This window comes from Babylonia areolata, chromosome 24, assembly GCF_041734735.1.
Source record: "Babylonia areolata isolate BAREFJ2019XMU chromosome 24, ASM4173473v1, whole genome shotgun sequence".
Classification (NCBI taxonomy): Eukaryota; Metazoa; Mollusca; class Gastropoda; order Neogastropoda; family Buccinidae; genus Babylonia; species Babylonia areolata.
The window spans coordinates 6,294,031-6,303,534 of NC_134899.1; the positions used below are offsets into that span (position 1 = coordinate 6,294,031).

General features: G+C 40.2%; 1 pseudogene across 1 annotated transcript; it reads left to right on the forward strand.

Moving 5' to 3' along the window:
- Positions 1-5,142: 5,142 nt before the first annotated feature.
- Positions 5,143-9,051, forward strand: LOC143299061 (acyltransferase PGAP2-like; annotated as a pseudogene). The gene is made up of 5 exons (XR_013057465.1): positions 5,143-5,391; positions 6,197-6,456; positions 6,671-6,786; positions 7,521-7,629; positions 8,791-9,051. The product of XR_013057465.1 is annotated as an acyltransferase PGAP2-like (transcript).
- The last annotated feature ends 453 nt before the right edge of the window (positions 9,052-9,504 follow it).

Below are 9,504 nucleotides of genomic sequence, written 5' to 3' on the forward strand. Positions count from 1 at the left end.
GTGTGTGTGTGTGTGTGTGTGTGTCAGTGTGTGTGTGTGTGTGAGTGGGTGCCGGTGACTGAGAAATCAGTAGAATAACTATCAGCCGAGTGTTGCATGTTATCTGAGGTGGCGTATTCATTTATTATCAATCATATATATATATATGGAGTCTCCCGTCAGCCGTCCGACGGATGAGTAGGCAGGCAGGCTTATCTGTCGGTGTGTGTCCTCATATGGGAGAAGAGGCCGATTCTGGATGCGCAGCACTTCCCACAGGTGTTGCAAGGGAAAACGTCTCCAGAAGTTGAGCCCTGTTTCCTTCGCTCACGCTTCTCCTTAATGGACAGCGTTCTCTTGTTTTCAAACGTCTTTATGCCACAAGAGCGCAGCATCCTCCAGCGACAGCGGTCAAGGGCATCAGTTTCCCAGGAAGCGATGTCTATGTCACAGGCTTTGAGGTTTGTCTTCAAAGTGTCCTTGAAGCGCTTGCAGGGTCTTCCAAGTTTGTGGCCTTCCTTCAGCTGGCCATACAAATGCATCTTCGGGATCCTGTTGTCTGTCATGCGGACAACGTGTCCTGTCCAGCGTAGCTGGCACTGGACCAGCAGGCTTTCGGTGCTGGGCAGGCCGCTCCTTTCTAGGACCTGGAGGTTGGAGACCCTGTCTTGCCACTTTATGCCGAGGATCTTTCGTAGGCGCTAGGCATCTCTGGTGAAACTGCTCAAGTTGTTGAATGTGACGGCGATATGTCGTCCATGTTTCACAGCAGTACAACAAGGTGGTCAGCACAACAACTCTGTAAGTTTTCATCTTGGTTCTGAGCCTGATGCCTTTGTTGTTTCACAGCCTGTTGTTGAGTCTGCCAAAGGCGGAGCTGGCCTTGGCGATGCGCAGCGTCACTTCTGCACCAAGGGCTCCGTTGCTGCATAGGGTGCTGCCCAGGTAGCAAAACATGTCGACTGACTTGATCTCTGTGTCATTGATCTTGATTGCAGGTGGGGGGGAGGCTGTGGCGCTCTGTGAGCTAGACGGTTGGTACATGGATTCTGCGTGCATGTACAGCTAATCGTCTTAAATCTGTACTTCCCTTCCTCATTGATACAGATCAAACTCTGGCTTTATGTCAAACAGATACATGGGAGATAATATTCGTCATGGTATCATTCATTATCTAATTGATTGCGATGATAAGTTATCTGGTCTGCTTCTTTGTATTGACTTTGAGAAGTCTTTCGACTCGATCTGTAAATCTGAATTTTATTTTGAAAGTTTTGAAAGCATTCGGATTTGGTCCATTTGTCGTTGGGTTCAAACTTTTTTTTTTTTTACAATAACATAAAATCGACTGTGGTTACAAACAGGCATGCTAATTCGTGGTTTTCAATAGAAAGAAGATGTCGTCAAGGCGATCCAATATCACCTTATTTGTGTTTGCTCTGTGTATAAGTTCTTGGAATAATGATAAGAGAAAATGATAATGTTAAAGGCATTATAATTGATAATGATGAAATTATTTATAACTGAAATTTCACAATTTGCTGATGACACACAGATGACATTAGAAGGTGATACAGCATGTTTTGGTTCAGGAAACAATATACGATAAACTCTTTTGGGGAAAAACGAACAAACCAGGTTTATGCAAGATTACTGGAAAACGCAAGCCGTGTGGTATGAAAGTTTAAAAAAAAAGAAAAAAAGCAAAAAAAAGCTAATCATCACCTGTTAGAAAAACTTGCCTCCTTTAGAAATGGAATTGAATCCACAGAAATTTAAGATTCTTGGAGTCTGGTTGACAGCCGATCGACTTATGATACAATGTTGAAGTCCTTAATTGTAATGATAAATTTTCTGAAATTGTAAAGTAGCACCGAGTTTAGGTTAAGAGACTGATTACACTGACACTGATTAGAAGAATATCTGTACTAAATCTTTTTTATCCTGTCTAAAATTATCCAGCTACATGATTACTTTTGCCAAATCCACCGATACTTTCATTAATAACGTGCAGAAATTATAAGTTTAGGATTTATTTGAAATCAAAAGCTAGATCATATAAGTGGGAAGACTATCATAAAAAGTATTAAGAAAGGAGGTATTGGTATGTTTAACTTAAAAACATTCATAAATGGATTCAAACTTAGTTGGATTAGAAAGCTATATATAGGAAGCTATTCTTTAAAATTTACTGAATGGAAAAATGTCATCTCAAACATGTTCCTTATGATTGCTCAACTTGAACTGTATGGAAGCTGTTTATCTATAAATGAAAAAGTAAATCGGTTTGGGGTTGATGTCTTAGTAGCGTATGCATGAGTGAGTCTCTAGTAGGAAGCTATTCTTTAAAAAAAAATTAACGGAAAAATGTCATCTCAAACATGTTCCTCATGATTGCTCAACTTGAGCTGCATGGAAACTGTTTATCTATAAATGAAAAAAGTAAATCAGTTTGGGGTTGATGTTTTAGTAGCGTATGCATGAGTCTCTAGCTGAGTGCAGAGCGAAGAAAGTAAATGCAGAATAACTTGCAAATGAACCTATCTTTTGTAACGAGAATATTAATATTGGAAACAGGCATCTATTGTTCAACGATAGACAGAAAATGGTATCTATCTTATCCACCAACGTATGCAAAATAATGGTAACTTCCTCAATTTTAACCAATTTAAGCTAAAATAATTATATGACATGTAGATACACATTTCATTACGAATCACGGCTGGATCCAGGCTATGAAAAACACTGCAATAAGTTTCATTTTGAAAAATAATATATCACTAAGCTTTAGATATTAAAAAAAAAAAAAAAAAAAATCATAGCAGATTATTCATTCTGTCAATAAAGGAACTTAACATACTATGAAATAATGAACTTGATGATAACTCTACGAAACCAAACTGTGGCATAAGTTACAAACAGATATAAATTGGGATATTATATTTCATAAAATTAATTAAAAATAAATAAATAAATACATAAATGAAGTTAGACTCGATCCATGCAGTGGTTTTATTCAGGTTCGGCTTGTTCATGGGATAATCGCAACAAACGAAATACTGAAGGAAAGGAAATTAGGCAATACGAAATACGTCTGCATCTCATAGAGAGTGAGGATATCGAACACCTAGTTGTTTTGGAGATGTAATATATCATTGTCAATTCTTTTTGGTTTGCCTTTAAACTGACTTTGAACAAAAAATGCCAACATCAATGGTGTTTGAACAGTTCATTGTCCTCAGTGCTGAGGTCTGGAGTTCAGAAGTCACTCCGAGGACCATGCCCCGTCAAACTCCAACAGGCTGAGTTGCCCTCCAACCGACTGTGCCACCGCATCACTTGAATAAGTTGGCTGTGTCTTAGGGGAGAGGGTTGAGGGAACATAATGGCTTTGTAGGGGCATAGTTTGTTCTGTTCGTTTCTTTGTTTGTTTGTTTTTGTTAGTTTTTTTTGTTTTTGTTTTTCCTAAATTCATTAGTCATCCATCACCCTTATCACCCTTTTGTCTTCGGGAATTTTTTTTTTTTCCTCCCCGGGTAGTGGTATAGATTGGGGTAATTGGGTGGGTGTAGCACTCTTTTCTATCTGTAGGCTAGCTAGCATATATTATTTTGTCCCGTTCTCTTTCTGCCTCTTCTTTCTGACATCGTGTGAATGCGTGAATAAAATATGTAAAATATATTTCATTTTTTAGTGGCCGGTCTGCTGTTTGTGTGCGAGGGTGGTCGACTTGAGCGAATCCTGGGTATAAATTATACAAAACATACCTTAGACGAGACATAATGTTTATCCTTTACTAGTACAATCAAAGCAGTTCTTGAGATCAAAACGATTATCTTGTACAATACAGATAGACCACGCAATAATGAAAGTATATCATATTGTATTGTATTGTATTGTATTGTATTGTATTGTAACTTAAGACCATTCACACAAGTCAGCGAAGTTTCGCATTGTCCAAAATCTGGAAATGATTTTTTTCTCATTAATTATTCATTTTTGTTATGCATGCATGGGTACATCAGTTTTCTTCTTCTTTGCTTTTTTGTTTGTTTGTTTGGGTTTTTTGGTTTTTGTTGTTGGGTTTTTTTTTGTGTGTCTGTTTTTTCTTTTCTTTTTTTTGGGGGGGTGGTGGGGGTGGTGGTGGTGGATGTGGACACGTACACAGTGGATATACATTATAAATGTTATGTGACTCTAAGGCAAGTTATGTAAGTGTTCCACATATATGACTGTCTGAATTTTGTTTCAGGTTAGTATTGTCTGCCTTTTAGTTGCCGTTATCTCTGTAAAATTAAGAAGAAGAAGAAGAAGAAGAAGTTCAGGAGTTGTCATGTAAATATCATATTATTATGATTTTTATCTCTCGGGGACCGAGGATGGGAACGGTGCGTTCAGATCAGTTGTGCCTTCATCGGTGGACATCATCGGCGGACACGCACGTGGCTTCGGAGCCCAAAGTCGGTCCGAGGCCGGCACTCAGCCTCATTGGGGCATGAACGCCAGCTGAGGTGGGGCATATAACGCCATGCAGCAGACAGGACAGGGTCAGACACAGCTTACTCAGTCGTCAGTGACGCCGACCTTGAGCAGTTGCAAGGCGCTGGTTACGGGCGGCCTCCCTCGAACATCCTCAATCACTGCGGGTTTTTGCCACTTTGGCCACTGAGGCCGATGGGCGTGCCCTGCAGTGTGCAGATACTTCAGTCTGTTGACAGCAGCAGCACTGACTGGAGTCTCAAGCTGCCAAGACTGAAGTTTTGCCTGGCATTTGAGGATGGCCTTCAGGTTTCTTCGTACCTCTTATTTCGGCGTCCCTGGTTGCGAATGCCACGCACCAGCTTAATTCCCACGTGGTACTCTGGAGCCCTCCATATCCGTCGGACTGATGACATTACACTGAGTGCGGCCAGACCATTCGCTAAACTGAGGCCTGGATGATCTTGGCTTCGGTGCTTGTAGTGCTGGCTCTGTCCAGGACTTCTTGGCGAATGACGTTGCCCTGCCAGCGTATCCGCATGACTGACCACAGGGAACGTGTGTGGAATCACTCCAGCCGTTTGGAAGCGAGCTTGTGTATACATCAAAGCACATGTATACATGCACTGCGTTTAAATCTGCTGCTTGTATAGTCTTAGAAACAAGGGCACAACTTCCGTTGCTGTCTGCTAACACAACTGCTTCACAATCATGATCCAGTTCAACCGAAAACATGAACTTTGAACTTCAGTATTATAAACAATGAACATGGGAGGGTACGACAGGCCACTTCAAAACAAATATGTGCACTTTTCCCTCTCGGTCCCCTCGATGATCAAGGGCACTTGCGCGCTTCCGTTGTTTGCAGCGTTGGTTTGTGTTCTCTGGTCGCTGGCGAATGACTTCGAAGCAGCCACTCGAACGCATTGCAAGGTAGAGACCATCTAGGCCTTCTGAGTTCCAGTGGAAGATCTTTGGTGGTAGAACCCAATCTTAGCGTCATAAATTCCTAGAGCTATCCAGATCTTTTAGTTTTACAGTCTCATATGTGGCATGGAAAAATGTAGGACCTTATGAGAACGTTGATGTTGATCAATAAAACCTGACAACATAATATTCAAAGCAGAAAAGTATGGATTAATTTCAAAACCTCCGATTCTAGGCAATAACACACACACACACACACACACACACACTGTATATTTGTATATATCTATCTATATATATCTATCTGTCTGTCTCTGTTTCTCTCTCCCTCCCTCTCTCTCTCTCTACACACACACACACACACACACACACACACACACAATTTGCACTAACTGTCCCTTTCTCTCCCACGACCACAGGCACACAGACTGACAGACACACACAAACACATATGACCCTCTTGGCATGCATGCTTTCTGACATGTATACTCACACACTCACCCCTCATGACTCATGTCACCTTCACCTTCACCTATCCCTTGATGTTTTCTGATGTTGTTTGGGCACTGGTGAAGAGAACACCACCTGTCCCTGTCCCACATTTCTCCTTTGCTGTTTCTTATTTAGACTTAGGACTTGGGTATCTTATAATGTAATATCACACATGAGTACAAGCTGAGCTTTTCTGTTGACTCTGGTATGCCATCATCTTCAGCTGTTTTGTTTTATTTATCGTGTTTGTTTTTTCCTCTTCTCCAGAGCTTTCAGTTTCACTATAGTTATTACTAGTTTTTATTTCTGTGTTTTCTAGGTGTACAATTTTCTTCCGACAATCAGCTCAGTGACAGGAGGATTCACACCTCAGCGCTACATCTGGCAGATATGTATTGCCCTTCATGCCCCCCAGCGCCTCATGATTGCCTTCACGTACTACGGGTTCCACACGGCTGTGCATGCAGGCGCTCACAACGAAGTTTACAAGACAGTGGCAGGCAGTCAACAGTCTCCTCCACCTTGTAGAAGTGCTCTCACTGGTGGGGTTGAGCATGATCACATCCACCGATAACTATAGTGAGTTGTGCACGCACACACACACACACACACACACACACACTCCATGTATGGATGAACATGGTTTAATTAAAACTCAGTAGGTTTTAACCAAGCCTTTACGACATAATCATTTTGTTTTCCCGTAGCCTGTGTATACTGTATTCTTTATACTTAAAACAAAAAGTTCCCTTAGCCAGTATATATTGTTTATGTATGTTCTCAAATGTTTCAGGTGCTCATGAAAAACTGTTCATCTCTTTCATGTCTTGTGCTGTATTCTACATGTTACTGACAATTGTGCTGATGAGGTGGAACAGATTTGGAAAATACTCTGCACCCACTCGTCAGGTCAGTAGTATGCTTCAAGGACCTTTTTTTTCAATCATATTTTTGGTAGTTTCATATGAACCCATATCCATTAAGCTTAAGTGTTAGGGGGAAAAGGTGCAAATTTAACATAACTGTTGTACAATGCAGTTGTCAACCAGTATGGATTTGACTTCATTTCACACAGGTATCTCCATACATGTACAAGAAACATTCAAGCAAAATGGCACACAATATCAACAATGATTTATGATGCATAACAAATTGCATAACTATCTCAATTTATAATTCAGTACAACTATGTGACAATGCTGTGCACTTGCATAATGTTTCAAAACAAATTAAAAAAAAAGATTTTCCATAAGTTTAATATAAGGGGACCGTTTCTCTGTAAATGGTATGAAAAACAACATGTCCAGTGAATGTACTTATCTTTCAACTTTATAGCCTTCAAGGAGATGTTAGTTGTTTATTAAGGGTGAAAAAAACAATGAATTATGTGCTTGAAATATGTGTGTGTATATGTGTACTCAAAGTGTTTATATAAATGCTTGTGACAGGAAAGAGAAATTCAGAATGGGCCAGGAGGCATTTGGGAAATAAACATACTGAATAGATAGAATTATATTAATCAGAATGAGGGGTGTGGGAGTAATGTCACAGAAACAATACAGATGATGGGGCAGCACCCCAGAAAATATGAAAAATAAAAGAAAGAAAGAAAAGTGTGGTTAATGATGTGCTTTCACTTTCAGGAAATACAGTCTCTGACATACAAGACCAGACTGTTCATTTTCCATATATCAACGTTTGCCGTTGCAATCTACCTGTTTTACCGTCACAATACATATTGTGAACCAGGAGGTAGTTATTTCATTCTGAGATACATGTACTGTGTGCAAGTTGTGTATGGCCATGAGGTCCCTGTAATGTGTGATTTTAGTTAAGTCTGAGACATTGGAGGAAACAGAGGAAGAAACACAGAGGTACAAACAAGTATAGCCAAGTGGATAAAGTACTGTGTTGGACTTTTCAGTCTTAGCATCCTGGGTTTTATCCTGGCAGTGACACGAGTAAAAGCCGAGTTGTTAAAAGCGTTGGACTTTCAGTCTTCAGGTCGTGGTGTAAGTCCCTTGCAGCATCTGGTGGGTTGAAGGTGGAGATTTTTCTCATTTCCCAGGTCAACAGTTGTGCAGACCTGCTAGCGCCTGAACCCTCTGTGTGTGTAAACGAATGCAGAGCATCGAATACACATGTTGAAGATCCTGTAATCATCCAGTAATGCATGTCCGAGGTTTTGTTGGTTATGGAAAGAAAGAGGCACTCAGCTCATTAGCAAGATGATGTCAGTCATGTAACAGAAAGAAGCAGAAGATTGATAAAAAGACAGTGAGAGAGAGAGGGGGGGGAATGTGGGGTGGGGTGGGTTGGAGGGGGCAGAGAGAGAGAGAGAGAGAGAGAGGGGGATGAGTGGTGTTAGATGATGCCATTTCATATTGTTTCTGCTTACCTGTATTGAAAGCAATTGTCTAATCCTCACACCATTTAGTTCTGGATAGGATTATGTAGGCATAAAAAAAACTATATCAAGTTAGAGTTATTCTTTGTCATTTTATTGCATATGTTTGTAAACTTCAATAAAAAACAAACAAACAAAAAAACACACACAAAAAAACACCCCTGTGTAATGGGCTTTGTTCTTTCAGAAATGTAAGGTTACCCATACTTTGAAATCATTGAAACATCATACAGATTTTGTGTGTGTGTATTCATGTGTGTGTGTGTGGGCGTATGCACATATATGTTTATATCAGCATTTTCAAAAGTTCATATTTTTAGCAGTCAATGACTTTTATCGAATAAGTACTCTTAAATTACCATGATGATGATTATGGTCATCATCATCATCATCATTGTTGTAGTTGGTGTCATTGTTGTTATATCTTGATGATTATCATCATTATTATTGTTATTGCTGTTACTATTTATACTATCACTGTTGTATACATATGTTTAATTCTGCAGTATACTCATGCTTCGCCCTGTGTGAATACCTGTTGATCATCTCCAACATCGCTTACCATGGCACGGCGGTGGTGGACTTTGGACCCACTGACATTTCTGTGGCAGACACATTACCACGCAAAGGAGCTTCCCTGGATCATAGTGGCAGCAGATATGAGTCCAGATATAATGGTTTGGGGGTTAGGGGTGGGGCAGATGATGTTATGAGGATGGTGTAGTGTTAGAACTGTTGGTGTGGCTGTAAGAGTGTGTGTGTTTGTGTGTGTGTGTGTGGTGTGTGTGTGTGTATGTGTGTGTGTGTGTGTGTGTGTGTGTGTGTGTGTGTGTGTGTGTTTAATTTAAAGATATTTTGTCATGACTCACTGCCAAAAGGTGGGCACAGAAAGTGGACAGTGACTTGGAAAAATCATTTATAAAATTTCATGAAGACGAATGCTTTATTTTAGATGGACCATAAGAGGTCACCATTGTGTAACAGGACAAGACAGCATTTTTTGGTATTATTTGAGTAAATTACATAAGTCTCTTTTGACAAGTATGATGGACGTCAGTGTTTACAACACATGCACACCTCTTTGTAGCACGAGATCAATCAGATAGGTTGAAAACATCTTTTTGTGCAGAGTTCTGACCTTGACGTACTTAATCATGGTGTCAGATATTTGTTCCCAGCCTTTTGCCTCAGCCTGATGGAGTAGGTTGGTTGTAATCACT